This window comes from Erythrolamprus reginae, chromosome 1 (assembly GCF_031021105.1).
Source record: "Erythrolamprus reginae isolate rEryReg1 chromosome 1, rEryReg1.hap1, whole genome shotgun sequence".
NCBI lineage: Eukaryota > Metazoa > Chordata > Lepidosauria > Squamata > Dipsadidae > Erythrolamprus > Erythrolamprus reginae.
Genome location: NC_091950.1, coordinates 283,302,561 through 283,325,763, shown reverse-complemented (window position 1 = coordinate 283,325,763; position 23,203 = coordinate 283,302,561).

The window sequence follows — 23,203 nt, the reverse complement described above, 5'->3', positions numbered from 1 at the left end:
ATAAAATCATATACCAAAATGTCCTTCCTGTTAATGACTACTTCACTTTCAACTGCAGCAATACACAAGCTTGTAATAGATTCAAACTAAATATAAACCACTCAAACCTGACTGCAGAAAATACAACTTCAGCTATAGAGTGATCAATGCCTAGAAGGCACTGCCTGACTCTGTGGTTTCTTCCCCAAACCTCAAGAAATTTAACCTTAGACTGTCTACAGTCAACCTCTCCCCGTTTCTAAGAGGTCAGTAAGGGGAGTGCATAAGCGCTCCACTGTGCCTACCCTACCTGTCCTACTGTCCTATTGTCCTCTTTTATCATTACTTTTTACTTAGGTTTATGCAAACTACTACTATCCCATACATGTTTGACCAATTAAATAAGTAAATAATGACGAAGAAAAGGTTGAGAACCACTGTTCTAGAGAAACCATTATGTCAGAATCTGCATAAAATTAGAATGAAAGAACAATAGTGAGCCTTCATTATGTGCTACAGTTACATTTTGCCTTAAGAAACTTGGAGGGCAATGTGCATGTGTGCTTGTGTGTGTGTGTGTGTGTGAATGTGTGTGTTTACACATATACAGTATACACAAACACACATACGTACATCTATATCATCTATATTTTTGTAAGCCGTCCTGAGTCCTTTGGGATTGGGTGGCATAGAAGTTGAATAAATAAATTGGTTTCCGGACTCAATTTAAGTGTTGGTTATGACCTATAAAGCCCTACATGGCATAGGACCAGATTAACTGCGGGACCGCCTTCTGCTGCATGAATTCCAGCACCCGGTCAGGTCCCACAGAGTTGGCCTTCTCCAGGTCCCATCAACCAAACAATGTTGTTTGGCGGGTCCTAGGGGAAGAGCCTTCTCTGTGGGGGGCCCGGCCCTCTGGAATCAACTCCCCCCAGAGATTAACACTGCCCCCACCCTCCTTGCCTTTCATAAGAACTTGAAAATGCACCTATGTCGGCAGGCTTGGGGTCACTAGACCCCAGCCTCTGCCCAGTAAATGTATTGAATGTGACAGTATGGATGTGATTGTTCGTTTTTAAGTGACTAGTTTTAAGAAAACGTTTTAAAGTAATTATTCTATTAATTGGCTTAGAAATGTTTTATATTGTATCTCTTATTGAAATGTTGTGAGCCGCCCTGAGTCCACGGAGAGGGGCGACATATAAGTCCAATAAATAAATAAATAAATAATAAATAAATAAATAAATAAATATATATCCTCTAAATTTATATGTACATCTATAACCCTGCTGACACATTAAGATAATCACCCCATGCGTTGTTGTATAGGGATAGGTGAACTCCTGTTAAATTTCAGTTATATCTAGTTCCTCTGTGACAGACATGTACGATAAATATTTGGGACACCCTCACTGTCAATTAACACTGTAGCTTGGTGCAAGTAAAATGAGCTTCCTACTCTGTCAAGATTCACTATATTTAGCTCTGTGCTGAGACAATTTGAATAATTGGTTTCTTAAGAGCATCTCCATGTTGGAACAGTTTCCTGGGTTGGATGTGGATTCCTGTGCAGAATTTAACAAAATCTGTTGAGACATAAATTGTAGCATTTTGCTGAACTAGAATCTATATTTCTGTAGTTAAAATCCTTCGCTTGTAAGACATTAAATAAAACCCCAAATCTATTTTGTTTTAAAGTTGTCTATATACCATTGCCACATTTATGTCTTTGATGCTTTGCAATAAAAATTCTGGTTGCTAATCCTCATGTTTTATTTATTCATTGGATTTATATGCTGCCCTCTCCGAGGACTCTTTATGCTAGCTTTTCATCCATTGTAGGAAATACAGGAAATAAATCCATTTGGATTCCCTTTAAAAAAGGCTGTTGTGTAATTTTCTGTTTCAATCAAAAAAAGTTACTAAAATGTGGCTATAGAATTTAGACTTACCGGTATATACCACTTCATAGTGGTTTACAGAGAGTAAGCATATTGCCCCCAACAATAGGGGTCCTCATGTTACCAACCTCGGAAGGATCATGGAAGGCTGAGTCAACCTTGAGCCTACTGAGATTCGATCTGCCAAACTGCTGGCAGCTGGTGATCAGCAGAAGTAGCTTATTTATTTATTTTATTTATTTATTTATTTTGTCCAATACACAATTAGGTTTTTAGTGGGTATATATCTATATACACATAGTAAAATACATGATGAAGGTTATAGAGGAGATACTCATAGTAAAATATATCTAAGAAATAATAGAAAAGAAGGTATAGTAATAGAACATATCAATGAAAGAATAGAAGAAGAGATATAGGAATAGAAGAAAGGTATAGGAGATATAGGAGAGCAATAGGACAGGGGACGGAAAGCACTCTAGGGCACTTGTACTCGCCCCTTACTGACCTCTTAGGAATCTGGATAGGTCAACCGTAGATAATCTAAGCTTGCAGTACTGCACTCTAACCACTGCACCTCTGAGTCATGACTTTGCTAACACGGAGACAAAACAACATTTGAAAAAGATTTATCAAGTTCTAAGTCTATACCTGGTTTCCAATGTTTTCAAAGAAACTTTAGTTGATTTTAAAATATTATACAAAACAATGGTATTATTTGTAAAAAAAAATGGTGATCTGCTTTGTCTGAAAATAGTTTGGAGCTTGTTTTCATTCTACCTGCAAAAGTAATTCAGTGGTTTATTCTCTATAATTAGGTCACTGGCTCCATTCTCCCAGTTGTATTGTTCTAATTGTTGTCTGGTTTTTATTGTTGCTATGAGATGCCTAGAGTTGCGCTCTTAAGATGGGGAGGCATAACAATATTTTAAATAAATTTCTTGAATTGATCAAATTTATTCTCATACATGTAGAGTGAAGGCTCAAAAAATAACATAAGAGAAACTCAAGAGTTTAGAAACCCAAATATGTTTCCATTTTATCCAATTTTTAATGAATAGTTTTAAACAGGGTTTTATAAAGCTTTAATTAGTTGTTTAACATTCAGATAAAACAGCTTAGTTCGAACTAAAGAAAAGACAAATGTCATTTCTGTTTATATCCATGGTAATCAAATCATTCTAATAATACATAATGCTTAAATTCACTTTAATATCTCAGATTAATACTATTGAATGTACTAGATAATTGCTTGTAGAACAAATTCATAACAAAATTCAATAATTGCTTGTAGAACAAATTCATAACAAAATTCAATTTCTAATAAGTAGCAACTAAAAAAACCTTGTGACTTGTGAAAATTCAATATGCTTTGCATAATAAATTTTATGTAACACTCTTCAGAATGAATCATCTATATAGTTCTGTAAGGAACAAATCCTGTTTGAATTGCATTAGTAATTATAGCAAACCAATGTGGTTAACTATTTGGCTGTAAGTGCAGTATTTTGTTTTACTGTGATTTAGCAATGCAATACAAATATATAATACCGCTTGTTGGATGTCGTTATTCAGTTCAGGGATTATTATCAATTAACTTTGCTTCCGTGAATTCCTTTAATATCCTTTAAGTATTTAATATGGATTTAACTAACAATTTGTAATATACAGAACTAAGCCTTAGAGATTTTTCAGTTTTTGATTTTCTTCTTACACTATTTATGGATGGATAAAGAAAAGGATGTAGCAGGACTTGGAAGAAAAAAATATAATTTCCTAAACACTTTTTAAAATACTTATTTTTAGAGACTGTTCAACAAAACTTTCGCCAGACCCATCCTCGAATACAGCTCACCTGTCTGGAACCCATACCGAATTTCGGACATCAACACCCTAGAAAAGGTCCAACGATGCTTCACCAGAAGAGCCCTTCACTCCACCACTCGAAACAGAATACCCTACGAAACTAGACTTACAATCCTGGGTCTAGAAAGCTTAGAACTACGACGCCTTAAATATGATCTAAGTATTGCCCACAAGATCATATGCTGCAACATCCTGCCTGTCAACAACTACTTCAGCTTCAACCGCAATAACACAAGAGCACGCAACAGGTTCAAACTTAATATCAACCGCTCCAAACTTGACTGTAAAAAATATGACTTTAGCAATCGAGTTGTTGAAGCGTAGAACTCATTACCAGACCCCGTGGTGTCAACCCCCAACATTTTTCCCTTAGACTTTCCATGGTTGACTTCTCCAGATTTCTTAGAGGTCAGTAAGGGGCGAGCATAAGTGCACTAGTGTGCCTTCCGTCCCCTGTCCAATTGTCTCTCGTATATTTTATATATCTTTTCTCCCATCCATATATCCTTCCTCTACTCTTCATTGATGTATTCTATTCTCATATCTCTTCTTCTATCCCTTCCCTGATATTTACTACTGTACACGTTTTTATTCTCTTTAACTTTCAATTTGTATTGGACAAAATAAATAAATGAAATAAATAAAAATAAATATGCAACCTTTGATTGTTGTTTGAAATCCATTTTTTTTTTAAAAAAATCACTTGAGTATCCATTTAATATGGATATATATTTATGGTCCAAATTTATTAAAAATATGTGATTCAAATTCTGCTCGTTGCAGACTTTTATGAAACATCAGGAGCCAAGTACAAAACAAATATTTGCCATATGTGGCGCAATCTTAGCTTCATCTGCATTTATACTTACAATTAGCTTTTCCAAAATGCTTACTCCTAAGCAAACTAAATAAGATCCCCCATTGCTTGGCACAATAGAGGATTCGCAATATATGGTAGAAAGGCATTTTGCTGAGGATTTTTCTTTTTGACAGGAGGAAGAGGAAAAATTAGGGAAAGAAAATCACTGTCCCCAAAGACATTGTCTTTTATGTGTCTTCTCTGTTTTCCAAATGATGACAGTGTACAAAGGTTTCCTTCACTGGAAATTAATTAATTTGATTGATTAAAATGGGCTAATATTTTAATAGAAGCTCTTTTGTGTTATCGCCACTGAACAGATTCTGAAAGAGGAACTTCCAGTCTTTCTGCAGGTATAGAGGTTTATCAATAGCCCATTATAACATTAAAACAGTGACGGTGACCTACTTAGAAGGCACAAAATGTTTGATCGGTACATATATTTCTGGTTCTAAGAAGGGAGCTGGAAGAAAAGGGGGCTGATCTCTGCTTGCTACAGAAATATATATTATTTCATTTGGTTATAGAATCGGGTAAGTGAGCAGTCCCTAAACAGGTAAATTTGAATTAAATATAGTGTTCTGTCTGGGTCACTCCGGAGGCTATGACCAACCCAAAAAGATAAGCCAGACACATTGGTTGAATCCAAACACAGTTTTATAATGATAAAGAGAAAAGAAGCCAACAGAAAATGTCCTTACAGATCAGGAAAAGACTGGAACTCCAAATAGATAAACGAATTGTTCATACAGGAACACAGGATTCTTAATGCCAGACGAGGCAGTTGAGCTAACAAACACACACACCTCCCATCAGTCTTCAAGGCTGCTGGGCCACGAGCCAGGAACAAAAACGCTGAGAGAAAAGGCAGATAACTCCAACTCCCCTTTGATAACACTCCACGCTGCCGAAAGGGTTCGCATGACTTATAAACCCTTCCCTGCTAATGAGGACCACACCTCATTCAGTGCTGATAATATCTGCACAGTTGATTTCTCCTTTGATCTCTGTGTCTCTGTCGCATACTGATGATAGCTTGTGCTTCGTCATCCAGAGACTCCAAGGAATCCAGAGAATCCATGCTACTTGCTTGAGAGAGACTTTCCCCAGGGCTCTCAGGCCTTGCATCACCTTCACTTTTGTGACTGCTGTCTGACTGTCAAGAACTTTCCTCTCCGCTCTCAGCCTCCCCCGGGCATGGAGCCAGCAGAGACGCAGCTGGTCTTTGAACTGGCTCAGGCTGAACCACAACATATAGTAGAATTCTTTTAAGTTTTCTAACTAAACTAAAGCAAATCTTTAGCAGAAAGTTGGAAGTGTACAGAATTAATTTGCACTAGCTTGAAGTCACTATTCTAAAGTATAAGCTCCACTTTCCAAGGTCTGGAAAAATGTTCTTTTTACATATGAGGATTCCCATTTTAGAGCACCAGCAATAGTTGTTTCTTTTCACTGAAATCTGTTGATGCTCTCAACCAATCTACTGATGTACATGACTGTGAAGCAGAGGTGGGTTTCTCCCGGATTCGGATTGGTTCTAAAGAACGGATAGTACTCTACTTAGCAGCCTGGGTCGCTAGAATCGGTAGCGATCCAAGTCTGCCTTACGGCGCCCCCATCTTGTTTTTAGCTTCTGCACATGTGCAGAAGTTTTTTAAAAGTACTGTGCATACACATATATGTGCAAAGTGTGAGACAGATGTTGGCTTTTTGTGTGAAATATTGGGTTGCAGCCTTCCAGATGCAATGTTGAGCCAAACTAAGAATGTCGACTTTGGACTTGAGAGATCCAGATCCGTAGAGATCTATGAGTCAGAAAGAAAGCTCTCTTCAATATTTTAATGAACCAGGCAGGTTCATAATGGAAGATGCAATTAGGCCAGCAGCCACTTAAGGCTTTAGAGATAAATGCAGACCTGCAAAACAACTGACAAGCAAAACAATTATTTTTACTCTGACATCACATGTTTCTGCTATTGTAAACATATTAATTGCTACATTTTGTACCCCTTAAAACTTCCAAACACTATCCCAGACATTGTAGAATGGCTTATTGAGCAGGTAGGAAGGTACTTGGAAACCAAGGTGGTTGCCAGATCTGATCAGAAATATTCAGAAATAGCAACAACACTTAGACTTATACAGTATATTGATTCACAGTGTTTTGCAGCCCTCTCTAAGCAGTTTACAGAGACAGCCTAATGCTCCCAGCAATCTGGGTCCTTGTATAAGAAGCAAATAATCTTTGCTTTTCAGATAGTTGCCATCTAGGATTCTAATATTCCCGAAGCCTGGTTTTGGAAATATGAACACTAATCCTCAACTTGAGTTTTTGATTGACAAAATCAAAGATTGGGTAGGTAATTGTGATCTTCCTGATTTGGAGATCCCACAGGAGGCTTATTAGAGTTTTACAGAATTCATAATCTGAGTCATTAAATCTTCCCACTGTCCCCATAGTGACTCCTTAATTGTAAGAACTGTACAATATGCTATAGTGAATTTAAAATAAAAATACCGCTTCTGTCCCTAAAATTAGAAACTCTGTACAAACCTTTTTTGGGATTTGCACACACAGTTCAGGCAACTTCTATCTGCCCTATATTTTTCTTGTTCCATTCTGTATTCATAAGAGCTTTTTTTTTTTTGCAAGGATATGTATTATAAGATTGCTGGACATATTAGCACATTATGGCTCTTTATTCTTTCGCTTTGGAGAACTTGCCATTCTAAATCAAGGCCATGTCCCCCCCCCCCCCCCCGGTTCATCCATTCTTCCTAGTTGCCTCCATTTTTTTCTTTTCCTTATTTTTTTTAAAAAACAACTTAAGATCACAGAAGTTAAATGACCTTACTCAAACACCAGAAGACGGACACTTCTAAACACAGGGTAACAAATGCTCCTTATTGTTTCATTCAACCCACCTCTCTCAGTGAGTCAAAAAAGTATTTTGGAAACTGCTGAAAAGTAGAGTTATTTGGAACACATTTTTCCTGCAAGGTTCTTCTTTCTTGACTCCTTTTGTTCCCAGTGTTTTTTTCTTTTCAGTTTGGGACTAAGACTTGTTTTGTTAATTGATTTGCCTAATGACTACTTTCCTTTACATTTTTACTGGGACTACTCAAAGAGAGCAGCAGGGCTGGCCTACAAAGTAAGTAGGCCAAAATGAGAGGTATAGGGTTTTTTTTAAAATATATTTTTATTGATTTTTTTAGAATTTTACAAAAAACAAAACAGAAAGCATAAAGTGTACCATCACCATACAGAAAAAAAAATCCCTTCACCAGGGAAGAATCCATTTTGTATCCTTCATTTGCTTTGTCTCTGGGCTACATTGTTCATTCTTTATAGAGTGATTGAATTTTATTTCTTACATTTGCATCGCTTACTGATGTTGTTAATATATAATTTTTAACCTTCTCCCACCGCCTCATTGTTGCTGCTAATTTTCCTTCATTATAATTATGTAGTCTAATTTCCATAATTTCATAGTGAATGTGATCCGCCATGTATTTGCACCAATTTTTTATCGTCCATTTATTGTCATCTTTCCACCCAAGCACTATAGTTGCCTGGGCACTTTCTATCGCTGCAATTTTGATTTCTTCGTATTCTTTTACCTCACTATTTTTTATCAATAATGCTGCTTCCTTAGTTATTTTCCAATTACCATTCGTAATTTTATTCACTTCCATTTGTATTTGTTTCCAGAATTTTTGAACTTTATTACATTCCCAAAACATATGCATAAATACTCCTTTTTCCTTGCACCCATGCCAACAATTTCCTTTCTTCGTTGTTTGAAAACGTGCTAATTGTACTGGTGTATAATACCATTTATGTAGTATTTTTCTTCTCATCTCTCTTATTCTTGTGTTTTTAATTTTTTTAATATTTTCAATTATACCTTCCATATCCCATTCATCAATTTCTAATTCGTCCTGCCAATATCTCGTCAGTCCTTTTACTACTTGTTCTTCCGCTTGTAATAATTCTCTATATATGACAGGTATAGTTATAGATTGAAACTGTTCCCATTTCTACATTAGGGTTGTTGTTACACATATTCAAAGAAACAACGCATGAGGGTTGTTTCACATTTGTTGTGAGTAGAGGAGGTAATGAGCAACAAATTATCTCTGAGCAATGAGTTTAAAACTAGATCGCTAATGCCTTCATTATTTACTTCAAGGTAGCAGAACATCAGGAGACATTGTAAAACCAAAGTATTTTTAAAAATGTGAAGTCCACTGAACAAAGAGTGTTTCTGCAGATTACACAAGTAAAACACAAACAAATATAGCCTTTGAAGCCAATAATTAGAAAAAGAAGATCTGAGAAGCAATCAAAATATAAATAGTTGGCCCAAAAACTTTGGAGCACTGTGCTTTAAAAGCCCTGGAATGAAAAATTCCTTAGACAATTAAAAAAAAACCATCCACCTCTACAAAGCACCTATCATATGATTCACCTATAGATAACTAACCACTGTTTGTACTTGAATGCTGATGGCAATTATTTTTTGGTAGAAATATAGCATTTCTGTATATTATTTATAATTATACATTAAAAAAGCAACACCTGCCTTGAAATAGCCAATGTAACAGATTCAAATACAGTGGTACCTTGTCATATGAACTTTTCGAGATACAAACCTGGGGTTGGGAATTTTTTTGCCTCTTCTTCCAAACTTTTTTTGCCTTACGAACCTGCCACCGCCGCTGGGATGCCCCACCTCTGGACTTCCGTTGCAAGCAAAGCGCCCGTTTTTGCGATCCTAGGATTCTCCTGAGGCTCCCCTCCACTCTGGACACCACTCTGGACTTCTGCGTTTTTGTGATGCTGTAGGGAAATCCCAGGAGGAGAATCCCAGGATCGCAAAAACGTGCGCTCCCCTGGCAACAGAAGTCCGGAGGTGGGGTTTCCCAGCGAGGGAAGCCTCAGTGAAATCGCACCATCGCAAAAACACAGAAGTCCTTGAAACCCCACCTCCGGACTTCCGTTGCCAGCGGAGCACCTGTTTTTGCGATCCTGGAATTCCCCTCCTGAGATTTCCCTACAGCATCACAAAAACGCGGAAGTCTGGAGGTGGGGTTTCCCATGGAGGGGAGCTTCAGGGGAATCCCACCAGCACAAAAACGGGCGCTTTGGCTTGAAAAAGGGGTAAATTTTGGGCTTGCACACATTAATCGGTTTTCCATTGATTCCTATGGGAAACATTGTTTTGTCTTACAAACTTTTCACTTTACAAACCTCATCCTGGAACCAATTAAGTTTGTAAGACAAGGTATCACTGTAGTTAAACCACTGCTCACAGACAGTCCATTGTTGTTATGCAATTTTTTCCTGATGTCCAAGCAAAATTTGTCTTATGGTTGATTCAAGCCAATTGGTCTTGTTTTCAGGAAGATCTTCAAACAACTCTGTCCTATCTTCTCTATGATATATTCCAGATATTTGAACACTGTCAGAACTGTCATGTCTTGTTACTCACAGCCTAAATATCTTTAGTGTCTCTAATCTTCCCATGTAGGTCTTTCATTCTGGTCCCTTATTGTCTTCTGGACCTGCTCTAATTTGTCAGACTCTTTTGTAAAATGCAGCACCTAAAACTGGTTTAACTATTCTGGCTGTGGTATAAGCCATTCAGAATGGCCACCATGGGGAGAGTGTGAGTGAAATCAAGAATTCCCATCTGGATCAAGTTTTAATCAAAGCCAGAGAAAAATCTTGGACATCATAAACTTCATATAATTTATCATACTTTATGAGTTTCCCTGAGCCCATGCCATGCTTATATTGGAATCTGAACTTAGTGAATTTGACAGACTCCCAATTGATTAGAATTTTCATTTCACTTGCTTCTCTGAAAAAATGCAGACCATGCTCAAGGCTGAATACAGTTCAAAGTCATAAGAAGCACATAACAGACTGTAAACACATTTCAAAACTCACATGAAGAGAACAAAATGTATGACCTAAACAGAATTGATGCCATGAATCAGATTTTAAGTTTGAAGGCAACAGGGATAACCAAGAACAAAACATTGCAAGCATAGAATTTCAATTTTATAATATTTCCTTTGATAGGAATAAAAGCTTTTGACTGGTTTTTTTGTAGTCAGCTAGGAACCTTTATATTTTGGTTTTTGGAAATTTTCCAACTCTTCCTTGCAGAACTCCTCTAGCTCAGAAACATTTCATGAATCTTTATATAAACTGTAGATTGCAGATCTCTTTACAGATTTCCAATAATATTCAAGCCTAGGGACTTTAAATGCCATTCCATTCTTTCCTCTTAAGTATTTCATGGCTAATTTGGAGGCATAGTTTGAATTGTTCTCTTGCTAAGCCATCCAATCTTGTTTCAGCTACTGCTTTTGTGTGGTCTGGGAAATATTAGAATTTCAACAGCTTCCTATAGTTGAATTCTTCCTTCCTTCCACATATACAAATTTCGGTGTTATTGGTTCCTGCACAACTGTTTAATGGTTGACAAGGTTTCCTTTGTTCTTGAAAGGTATTGTCCCTTTTTCTCCAAGTGTGTCTTCTTGTGTTTATGATCTCAGCTGAATGTTAATGGCTGCCAGATATCCCAAACCGACCAGACTAGGAAACCCATGTCATGTAGATTGGTCAAGTCTGAATACACTGTCCTCCGTCTCTCTTTATCTTCATGTGAACTAAGGAAAAGCTTCTCTTGCTGCTTACTCACATTAATATCTTGGCCTGGACTCCAGAAGCTTTTATCTGTTGTGGTCATAGCAGCAACTCCTCCTATTCATCCAGGTCATTCTACCCATTACATTTTCTTCCAAAATTATTTCAGGCTTATCAATATTTCCTTTTGCATATCTTTAACAATGACTTTTTTGATAAGATCAATATAAAAAGTTTCTTTCTTTCTGATAAATTCCTTCCATGCAGATCATTGTTAGATGAGCAATGCTGTATTAAGGACCTATGGACAATTCAAACAGATCATTTTTTATAATCCTTGGTTCTGTTTCACAGATCTGGCTAATTTTCAGACTTTTCCAGCATAGGTTTTCTCTGTCTTCAAAATCTTGCCTTAACTTTAATGCTTGTTTTTTATTGCTGAACCTGCTATATGAAAGCACTCAGAGATTTTTTAAATAACCTTTGCCTGCTTTTAAAGAAGGAATTATCTTGACTTTCAAATCCTTAGATGCCTGCTTGGAGAAACCTATGATGCTCCAAAGTAGATAAAATATCCATCATAACCCAAGAGATGAAAAAAAGTGGCAATTTATTTATTTATTTTGTCCAATATACAATAATATACCATGAAGCTTATAGAGATATAGTAGAGAAGATATAGGAGATATAGGAGAGACTATAGGACAGGGAATGGAAGGCACTCTAGTGCGCTTATGTACGCCCCTTACTGACCTCTTAGGAATCTGGAGAGGTCAACCGTGGATAGTCTAAGGGTAAAGTGTTGGGGATTAGGGGATGATACTACGGAGTCCAGTAATGAGTTCCACGCTTCAACAACTCGATTACTAAAGTCGTATTTTTTACAGTCAAGCTTGGAGCAGTTAATATTAAGCTTGAATCTGTTGTGTGCTCTTGTGTTGTTGTTGTTGTTGAAGCTGAAGTAGTCTTTGATAGGCAGGACATTGCAGCATATGATCTTGTGGGCAATACTTAGATCATGCTTAAGGTGTTGTAGTTCTAGACTTTTAAGACCCAGGATTGTAAGTCTAGTTTCGTAGGGAATTCTGTTTCGGATAGAGGAGTGAAGGGCTCTTCTGGTGAAGTATCTTTGGACATTTTCGAGGATGTTAATGTCAGAAATATGGTATGGGTTCCAAACAGATGAGCTGTATTCTAGGATGGGTCTGGTGAAAGTTTTATGCTCTGGTAAGTATTGTGAGATTTCCAGAGCAGAAGCTACATAGGATTAGATTAACAACTCTTGAGGCCTTCTTGGCGATGTTGTTGCAGTGGGCTTTGGCACTTAGATCTTTAGTTATTAGTATTCCAAGGTCATTGACTGAATGGGGATTATCTGTGATAATGCAGAACTGTATTCACCTAGCTTGTTATAAGTCTAGTTAGTGAATCACTTTTCGTTAACATTTTTTTAAAGAACCACCCTCAGTCAACTGTAATGGTGGTTCTAAGTTACAGACATTATCACAATCACTATTTTCTTACTTTGAATCAGTACACAACTGCACATAAATAGTAAATACACATTTAGATTTGCAGAAAAGATAGATTGGCACCATGCTGAGGTATGTGCACGTGGACTATAGAATAGATACCTAAACATTTTCATGCAACCGTAGATGAGATAACGATACCTCCCAAATTGCCCCTTCTCAGTTGGAATCCAGCCACATTCTGGCCAGAGATTAAACCTTCAGTAGGAAAATAACTTCCTCCTCAGCTAATTCATCTAAATCAGATTCATGGCAATGTATCGCACAGTTTCCCTCGCTGAGCTCAGGAATGGCTACACTACATCCTCTGTCAAACTGTATTTGCTGTACCAGCATTTGTGCATTGGAGAATGCTGGCAATGCTTTTTGGTTTTTTGCAGCGCCAATAGACAGCAGAAGGAGATAAAATTACAGGCTTAAGTTCTTTATTCTTACTTAGCTAGTCTTTTGGAATATCATGTTATATGTTAATACATTATAACATAATAACAGTGGTTCTCAGCCTGGGAGTCGAGACCCCTTGACCCCTATGACAATCATTAAGTGTGGTATCTCATGATTCTTGACAAATGTATCTTTTCTTTTATGTACACTGAGAGCATATGCACCAAAGACAAATTACTTGTGAGTCCAATCACACTTGGCCAATAAACTATTCTGATCTGTTCCGTTTCGTTTCTATTCTATTCTATTCTATTCTATTCTATACTATACTATACTATTCTATTCTATTTATTCTATTCTATTCTATTCTATTCTTTGGGGGTCAAATGGCCTTTTCATAGGGGTCGCCTAAGACCATGGGAAAAGACAAATTTCCATGGCATTAGGAACTAAAGCTTCTATTCTGGCGTCTTGGAACATATTTTTACAATCTGACTAATCAGGTGTTTACAGAGGGGGTACCCCTCTGACCTTTCTGCCAATCAGCTTATAGCTCTGTTGGGAGAATTGGTGCTAGACTTATGCTTGGGGGTCACCACAACATGAGGAACTGTATTAAGGGGCTGCGGCATTAGAAAAGTTGAGAACCACTGAATAGCATAATACACAATAACTTCAGCATGGCTTGTTGTGAAATAGACATCACCAAAAGCAAAAGAGAACAAAGCAGTTCTTCCCTTCAAGCTGGGAGAAGTTTTATATCCTAATATATTTTATTCTTTATTGTTTCCATCTTCTGTTAAAATGTAAACAGAATCCAAAATGATCCGAGAATCTATGTCTCCACTAAATAATGAACAGCCAAGCTGAAATTAAGTTAATCAACTAAAATTAACAAACTTCCTCAAACCCCCAAATAGGTTACTCAGACCTAATCCACATATAGAATAGAATAGAATTTTATTGGCCAAGTGTGATTGGACACACAAGGAATTTGTCTTGGTGCATATGCTCTCAACGTACATAAAATAAAATATACATTTGTCAAGAATCATGTGGTACAACACTTAATGATTGTCATAGGGGTCAAATAAGCAATGAAGAAGCAATATTAATAAAAATCTTAGGATATACGCAACAAGTTATAGTCATACAGTCAACATGGGAGGGAATGGGTGATAGGAATGATGAGAAAAACTAGTAGAATAGAAGTGCAGATTTAGTAGAAAGTCTGATAGTGTTGAGGGAATTATTTGTTTAGTAGAGTGATGGCGTTCGGGAAAAAACTGTTCTTGTGTCTAGTTGTCTTGGTGTGCAGGGCTCTGTAGCGATGTTTTGAGGGTAGGAGTTGAAACAATTTGTGTCCAGGATGTGAGGGGTCAGTAAATATTTTACCCGCCCTCTTTTTGACTCGTGCAGTATACAGGTCCTCAATGGAAGGCAGATTGGCAGCAATTGTTTTTTCTGCAATTCTGATTATCCTCTGAAGTCTGTGTCGGTCCTGATAAGGTCTGCAGACACAGAGTTCATTAAATTAGGTCTCCCAGAGTAGTTGCATGTTTACAAGAATGAACATACCCCCCCACACAGATATATGCTCCTCAAGTGTCACCCTCAAGTCAGCATGTAGGCACTTCCACACCATGGACAGCTGCCTTTTTTTACAGCTGCCACAAAAAGTAAACTGTTTGCTTTTAGAAAGAAGTATTTCTTCTTTCCTCACAGCTGTCTTAATTTTATTTGTATTTATTCTTTCACAACCATGGTTCCTATTGGAACCCCAAATTCCTCTGACACAGCTATGCAATATTTAACCACAGTAAAGCAAGCACAGGATTTGTTAAAGTCATTGGTGTTAGAAGTCCTGATAAGATCTTTTCTTGCGTTTTGCATCTGTCCGTTCATTACCCGGGGGGGGGGAATTGCTGACCCCCTCAGAGAGGGTCTGCAACTTGGGCGTCCTCCGCGATCCACAACTTACATTAGAGAACCATCTTCCAGCTGTGGCGAGGAGGGCGTTTGCCCAGGTTCGCCTGGTGCACCAGTTGCGACCCTACCTGGACCGGGAGTCACTGCTCACAGTCACTCATGCCCTCATCACCTCGAGGTTCAACTACTGTAACGCTCTCTACATGGGGCTCCCTTTGAAGAGTGTTCGGAAACTTCAGATCGTGCAGAATGCAGCTGTGAGAGCAATCATGGGCTTCCCTAGGTATGCCCATGTTACACCAACATTCCGCAGTCTGCATTGGTTGCCGATCAGTTTCCGGTCACAATTCAAAGTATTGGTTATGACCTATAAAGCCCTACATGGCATCAGAGCAGAATATCTCCGGGACTGCCTTCTGCCACATGAATCCCAGCGACCAGTTAGGTCCCACAGAGTTGGCCTTCTCCGGGTCCCATCAACTAAACAATGTCGTCTAGCGGGACCCAGGGGAAGAGCCTTCTCTGTGACGGCCCCGACCCTCTGGAACCAGCTCCCCCCAGAGATTAGGATTGTCCCCACCCTCCTTGCCTTTCATAAACTCCTTAAAACTCACCTCTGCCGTCAGGCATGGGGGAATTGAGATATCTCCCCTGGCCTATATAGTTTATGCATGGTATGTTTGTGTGTATGTCTTGTTTTTAAATAATGTTTTTTTAGATATTTTTAAATATTAGATTTGTTATTGTACATTCTTTTTATTATTGCTGTGAGCCACCCTGAGTCTACAGAGAAGGGTGCCATCCAAATCTAATAAATAATAATAATAAGTCCAGTACTTTCTTCTCTCTTTCTTCTAGCAAATGAATCTGAACTTTGGGCCCATCTCTTTGGCTCTTTGAATCAATAAAAGGGCTGAGGTTTGCAGAATTGCAGTTAAAATAAAAAATAAGGTTAGTCTGTCTATTAATAGTAAACTTAAACTATTTTTTAATCTTGTTAAGATTTTCTCACATTTGTTTTGTGGTATATTTCATCTCCAAAAGTATTTAAGAAAAAACTCAGTCAAACAATTTGCTGCAATTATGACAATGGTGATGAAATATCTAGCCAGATTTTAGACTTTGATTCTGAAGTTTGAGTTATATCTTCAGTGACCATGCATCCCCAAATACGTAAATCTAAAGGATGGCTTTTTAAAATAAAAGAGAGTCCTTTATTTCAGAAAGCTGTTCTTTAGATTTATTTATTTGTTTTTTAAAAATCACTTCTATTTTGATCCTCTAACTTCTAACTTTTTGCGGTAGAAAAGCTACCCCTCAAAACACCGTCATTCACTTTAATGTGAAGAACATGAAAATCTTTTTTTAAAACATAGGTTCACTTGTACTGTTTGATTTCAAATATTTTTATTAGAATATACATTTTTTTGGTAAACTTTTTCTTGGCTTTGCTCTTCAAACATAAACGTAAAGATTTTTTTTTCATTTTTTGCCTCTTGTTCAGGTTTGTCTTTATTTTTTTAAAAAAAATATAGTCACTGTTGTTATACTTTATTCTAATTTAGTTTTTTTCTTCTTTAGGGCAAAAAACAAAAATGAGATGAAAATTGTATATGCAGCTGCAACTACAAATACTGATAGGGCCTGTGTGGCGTTTTGACCTGTTGAATGATGAAATGTGGCAGAAAAAAGCAGCATGTTGCCTTTTCCCCCCTGTTCCAGAGTGAAGCCCATTCAGAGTCCTTTATGAATTTCTGTTTGATGACTGTTGAAAAGGAAATATGTGTCCCTCGCAGTTGTGCTTATGGCTCAAAGCAGTATCCTATTTTAAGCCCGCAGATTGCCCTGTTGTGGTGATTAGCTTTCACAATTGGTTTCCACATTTGCCTCTCTGCATCTGGCTGGAATTAAAGATATCTCACGTTACAAAGCACACAGTTCAATAACACCACCAATAAGAACCTGTTTGCCTAAAATGGAAACACAAGAAGCTGTTTCAAATCCCCAATTCACCACCTCTACTGGAAGAAGACTAGTAAACTGATCTGCGGTTTGGAGGTGCTGGCTAGCATACATAGCCCTGTAAATTTAACAGCTGTTCCCCACACAGAATATTTCCTGAGGCTTAAGAGCCCTGACAATGTTCCAAAAACCAACACTGGGAGAAATGAAGTCCCTTCTGTTGATGGGTATGGAAGGACACTTGACCAGGTGTCTGAGGCACCCAGAAGTGAGGTGGAGAAGTCCTCTTCTTCCTGTGGTTAAGTTTCACATTGTTGACTTCAGGATACTGATTTTAATATTTTTATTTATTTATTTTGTCCAATACACAATAATACACAATGAAGGTTATAGAGGATATAGTAGAGAAGAAATACGAGATATAGGAGAGACTATAGCAACATGAGAAAATATTATTTTACTGAAAGAGTAGTAGACCCTTGGAACAAACTTCCAGGAGACGTGGGTGATAAATCCACAGTAACTGAATTTGAACATGCCTGGGATAAACATATATCCATTGTAAGATAAAATACAGGAAATAGTATAAGGGCAGACTAGATGGACCATGAGGTCTTTTTCTGCCGTCAATCTTCTATGTTTCTATGTTTCTATCCTGAGGTCAGAAAGGTTGATGACCCCTGCTGTAGGCAACCCTAAATTTGGCCTCTGAGAAAAATGGAAAACGGGACCATCTCCTGCCACATACCTTCCAGAGACCAATTAGAGCGCACAGAGTTGGCCTCCTCCAGGTCCCATCAGCCAAGCAATGTAGACTGGTGGGACTTCAGGGCAGGGCCTTCTCTGTTGTCGCTCCGGCTCTTTGGAGTCAACTCCCATCTGATGTCTGCACTGCTCCCACCCTGCTGGTTTTTTTGTAAAGCCATGAAGACCTGGCTGTGCCGGTAGGCTTGGAAACCCTAAATTAACACCAGCTGACCATGTATATGAATATGACTCTCTAGGAATGATATGAACATGTGTTGTTGAGCCGCTGATGTCAAGGAAGTCTTATTTGTCTCACTTCTCTTACTTGGCAATGAGTGTGTTCCTTTAAGCAACATGACTCACTTTTCTTCCCCATTCCAACACTTGCAAGTCTGTACTGACTTCTACTGCATCGATCTATAAACAACCTGGAGTTAGAAATGGTACATAAAAATACTGTATTAAAAATTGCTTGAAAAAGACATGCACCCTAGAAAAATTCATACAAAAATAACCAACATTGTTGAATTTTTATATATATTTTATTATGCTATATTATATTTTATATATTTTATTATGCTATATAAATTTATATTCAGCAACATTAGAATCTAATGATAATTAAGAGCTTCATCTACTAGAAATAAATCTTATTTAAAACATGATACTGATATTGATAGATTAACAAATACACATACCCTTAGAGATATTGCTCTAACAGGCAATTATATGAAAACAACACAGCACTTCCCCAAACCAGGTCATTAAGCCAGTATTTTTTCCTTGTTTTCATTCTACTGTCCATAGATTTAAAGTTTCCTGAAGAGTCACAGCAATCTGTTTGAGATGATCTTTCTTTGATAGCACTTGCCTGATTTCTTCCATTGACATCATTCAAGAGTTTCACAATGCAAATAGAATTCTTTATAAATCCTCAGCAATCATAGTAAAATTCCAGGGGAGTTAGGAACACCTTTCAAATATGCAATTTAGCCCATTAATGAGAACTGAGACCATCTTGGAGATTGCCATAAGCCTTTCTTGCAATAAAGTGTGCTCCAAATGGTTTAAAGATATGCTGACAAACGTACATTTAGATATTTTTAGACTATGTGGAACTTTAAGCAATTGCTTGATTCTTTTCCTACAAGAACTAGCACCTTTCAGCTCTGCCATAGTTTAGCTTAAGACTTTCATTGTACAAAGAATAAATTCCATTGTAATTTCCACATGAATAGAGGTCAGGAATCCATATAAATAGGTCCAGCGTTTCAAAAGTAATTTTAGCAATCCGATAGGTTCTCGGTTTGTTTGCCACAAACAAATCCACTGTCGAAATTTAGTAACCCACTAGATGTATCTTTTGTTTATGTTTTTGCATGATCAAAAGCAGAGTGCCATTTTTCTCTATACGATTTATATTTCAATCAATATACACTGCTCAAAAAAAATAAAGGGAACACTTAAACAACACAATATAACTCCAAGTAAATCAAACTTCTGTGAAATCAGTCCACTTAGGAAGCAACATTGATTGACAATCAATTTCACATGCTGTTGTGCACATTCAACTTTGTACAGAGCAAAGTATTCAATGAGAATATTTCATTCATTCAGATCTAGGATGTGTTATTTGAGTGTTCCCTTTATTTATTTATTTATTTTGAGCAGTATATTATTATTCTAGTTCTATGCCAAGGACACAACCCATATATTTCTTTATGAGATCATTTAAATATTTCTGTAGCAACATTAGTGGCTTCCTCCATCCTGCAGGATTTGCACTCAGTATGTTTTTCACAAGCTTCCCTTATAAGGATTCTTTCAATAATTGCAGCAGAAGCCGCATGAATCAAATTGTAGGTGATATGTGTATTTACTTGCTTTGTGTAGTCAGTGGTTTCTATGGCTACTCACATCTGTTAAATGCAATTTGCCATGCATTTTTGGAGGTCTTCTGGCACCTATTTTTGGCACTCATTTAAACTGAGCAAACCAAGCAGGCCACCTGAAATAGAAAACTTGCGCTTTTTCAAGTTGTGGATGCTGGAAATGTAATGCTTAATTCTCCTAAAATTACTGCAAGTAATCCTCAACTGATGACCACAACATTTATGTTGCTATGTGAGACATTTATAGAGTGAATTTTGCTCTGTTTTATAAGCTTTCTTTTTACAGCTGTTAAGTGAATCATAAGAACATAAGAAGAACTATGCTGAATTGGGCCAAAGCTCATCGAGTCCAGCATTCTGTATCACACAGTGGCCCACCAATTGTACATGGGGATCTTGAGCAGAAAGAGAAGGCAAGACTCTCCCTTTCCCCTTGAACCGCAACAAATGGTACTCAAGGGAATCCTGCCTGCTTCAGCCAACATACAGGCGGCACATAGACATCCGTTTCAATAACCACCGATACACTTGGCATCCATGAATCTGTCTAATCCTGCCTTGAAGCTATCCAGGCTGACAGCTGCCATGACCTCTTCTGGAAGTTAATTCCATAAACCAACGACCCTCTGGGTGAAGAAATATTTCCCTTGATTTGTCCTCACTTTCTTAGCTATGAGCTTTAGGGAGTGCCCCCTTGACCTAGTATTGTGTGATAGAGAAAATAATTTTTCTCTATCCACCTTTTCTATACCATGCATGATTTTATACACTTCGATCAAGTCACCCCTTAAACGCCATCTTTCAAGGCTGAAGAGACCAAGGCGTTGCAACCTGGTATCATAAGGGAGGTGCTCCCTTTCCTTTATCATTCTTGTTGCCCTTGCAAGTTGTTAAGTTGGCGACATGGCTTTTAAACGAATCTGGCTTCCCCATTGACTTCGCTTGTCAGAAGGTTGCAAAGGGTGATCACATGACCCCACGGCACTGCAACCGTCATAAATATGAGTCAGTGGCCACAGTGACACAGTGGCCAGTGCCTGAATTTTGCCATGGGGATGCTGCAAGTGTGAAAAACGGATGCAGGTCACTTTTTTCAGTACTATTGCAGCTTTGAATGGTCACTAAATGAACTGTTGTAAGTCGAGGACTAGCTTTTCGGAAAAAAATCCCAGCTTTGCTACCTCCATTAAAAAACGGTGACCACTCTTGTACATTCTGTCTTCCGTATTATCAATTTAAGCTGAAGGAGGTTCCACAAAGCACTGAATCCTATTCTGCATTTTTTTCAACAATCCTAGGGGTGCCTGTTTTTAGGGTCAAGACTGCCACATAAGCTTTGCCAATATGGATCCCAAAACTGTGAGCTGGGCCTGTGCTTATCCTTCTCACCTATCACAATAAAGTGGCCTGGAGTTCCTGAGTAATCAAATTAAACCTTGGTTATGAACCAGGAGGGTCAGGGCAAGGCAGACCTCCAGAGAGTTCTTTATTTCTCTTAGCCAATCCTCCAGGCAATGGCCCTCCAATGACCCAGTAAGTCTCTACCACAACACTACCCTGAAACAGAGGTGAAATGCTACCAATTCATCTAGTTTTGGGACAGTATTTGGTTCCTACCTGGACAGGGTGATGGTGGCGTTCTGGTAGCAAAAATGGAGTTGCACACCCAGCTCTGGGTGACCGGCAGGCAGGCATGTCAGGAATTTAAAAATCCCTAGGTAATATCACAATGCAGAAAGTAGGCCTCAGTTAAGAATGCTGAGTCATTCAGAAGCAGTTGAGCATGCAGCAACCTAGCAATTATGTGAAAAGTATTTAACTAGGCAAGAGCTCCCTGCTCTTTCTCTCTGTCTGTTTGCTGTTAGCTGTGTGCTGTTGCTGTTCGTGAGAAGTGTGCTTTGAAGAAGCTGTAATGCTGTATAAGTTGGTTCCTGTGAGTTATTGAACTAAGATAGTTGTAGCAAGGTGCTAGTAAGAGATTAGGTTATTGTATGTATAGTATAGATAGTAGTAGTAGTAGTAGTAGTAGTAGTAGTAGTAGTAGTAGTATTAAGAAGTAAATATATTTTCCCACAACTCTCTACTGCTGCTGTGGTTCATTGAAGACTTCAACTCCTCTACTGGTCTGTGGCTGGTTGGGTTGGTGGGCTGGCTGGACTGGTTCTCTGCTTGGGCACAAACAGGCTAGTTTCTGCAAATGCAGCTTTAATAAGGCATACATGTAGGAGCAAGGTTTGGCTTCTGTGCATGTGCAGGAAGCAAAATCTTGCAAGGGGATGCATGGGTGTGCGAGATTTTGGTGATTTTCGGTGGGTTTTTTTGTTTCCACACATGCGTAGAAACAAAAAAAAATCACCAAAATCTCGTGTGCCTGTGCGTCTTCTCATAAGATTTGCTTCTGGTGCATGTTCAGAAGCCAAATTTCACTCCAACATCTGGACTTGCTGGCCAGATGCTTGCACTTGCCTGCCAATCACCCAGAGCTGCGCACGCATCTACACCAGTAGCAGAGGACATTTGCAACCCCTGCCTGATTCGGGTGTATCAGTAGTGGTGGCCGCCGGTGGTTCAGAGAACTGTTAGTGGCAGCAGCATGAGGCTCTGCTCACCCACCCATCCAGATGTTGCCATTTCCTTTTTAAAAAATCCTCTGTGTATGCATTAAGTCTTCTGCGCATGCACAGAGGATGAAAAAATGTGCGTGGTGGAAGCACAAGCACGCATACCCTGTTACCCCGAAAATAAGACAGCGTCTTAAATTAATTTTTGCTCTCAAAGATATGCTACGTCTTATTTTTTTTTAATGAAGAAGAATTCACACTTATTGCTGAACAAAAAAAAAAAGAACATTTATTATATACTGTACAGTAGTTGTCATCACAAACCAGCATAACCAGACAAACTGTGAATCCTATCAAGAATTTCTTACTACCATTATTTCTTACTACCATTATTTTCATGTGCAACAATTATACTTTCTTCAAACATATGTTATATATGTTCTGTTCGGGAATGCTGTGAAACGAAATGTCTTCTACGTCTTACTTTCGGGGGATGCCTTATATTAGGCAATTCTACGAAACCTCTCCTATATCTTACTTTCAGGGGTGACTTATTTTTGGGGAAACAGGGTAGTGCATGCTTCCAAACTACTAGGGAAGGTAAGTAGATTTCACCACTGCAGACACCCATTGAACCACAGGCTCCCAAACACAGCCCTGATAGTAGGAGCATGCTCACAGGCCAAAGACCAGGTTTCCAAGTCCAATCCACAAGGCAGAGTCCAGGCAAAAGAGAAGGGCAGTCCTCAGCACAAGAATCAGTTGCTAGACAAGAAGCAATTCCAAAGGCCCAGCGAAGCAAAGGCCAGACACAGGCCAGAAGAGAAGGACTATGTCCAAAACAAAAGGGAAAGAGCAATCTTCCAAGTGAGGCAAGGCAAACAGCAACAGGCATGGGTCAAAGCAAATAATTGTTCCCAGCAAAGA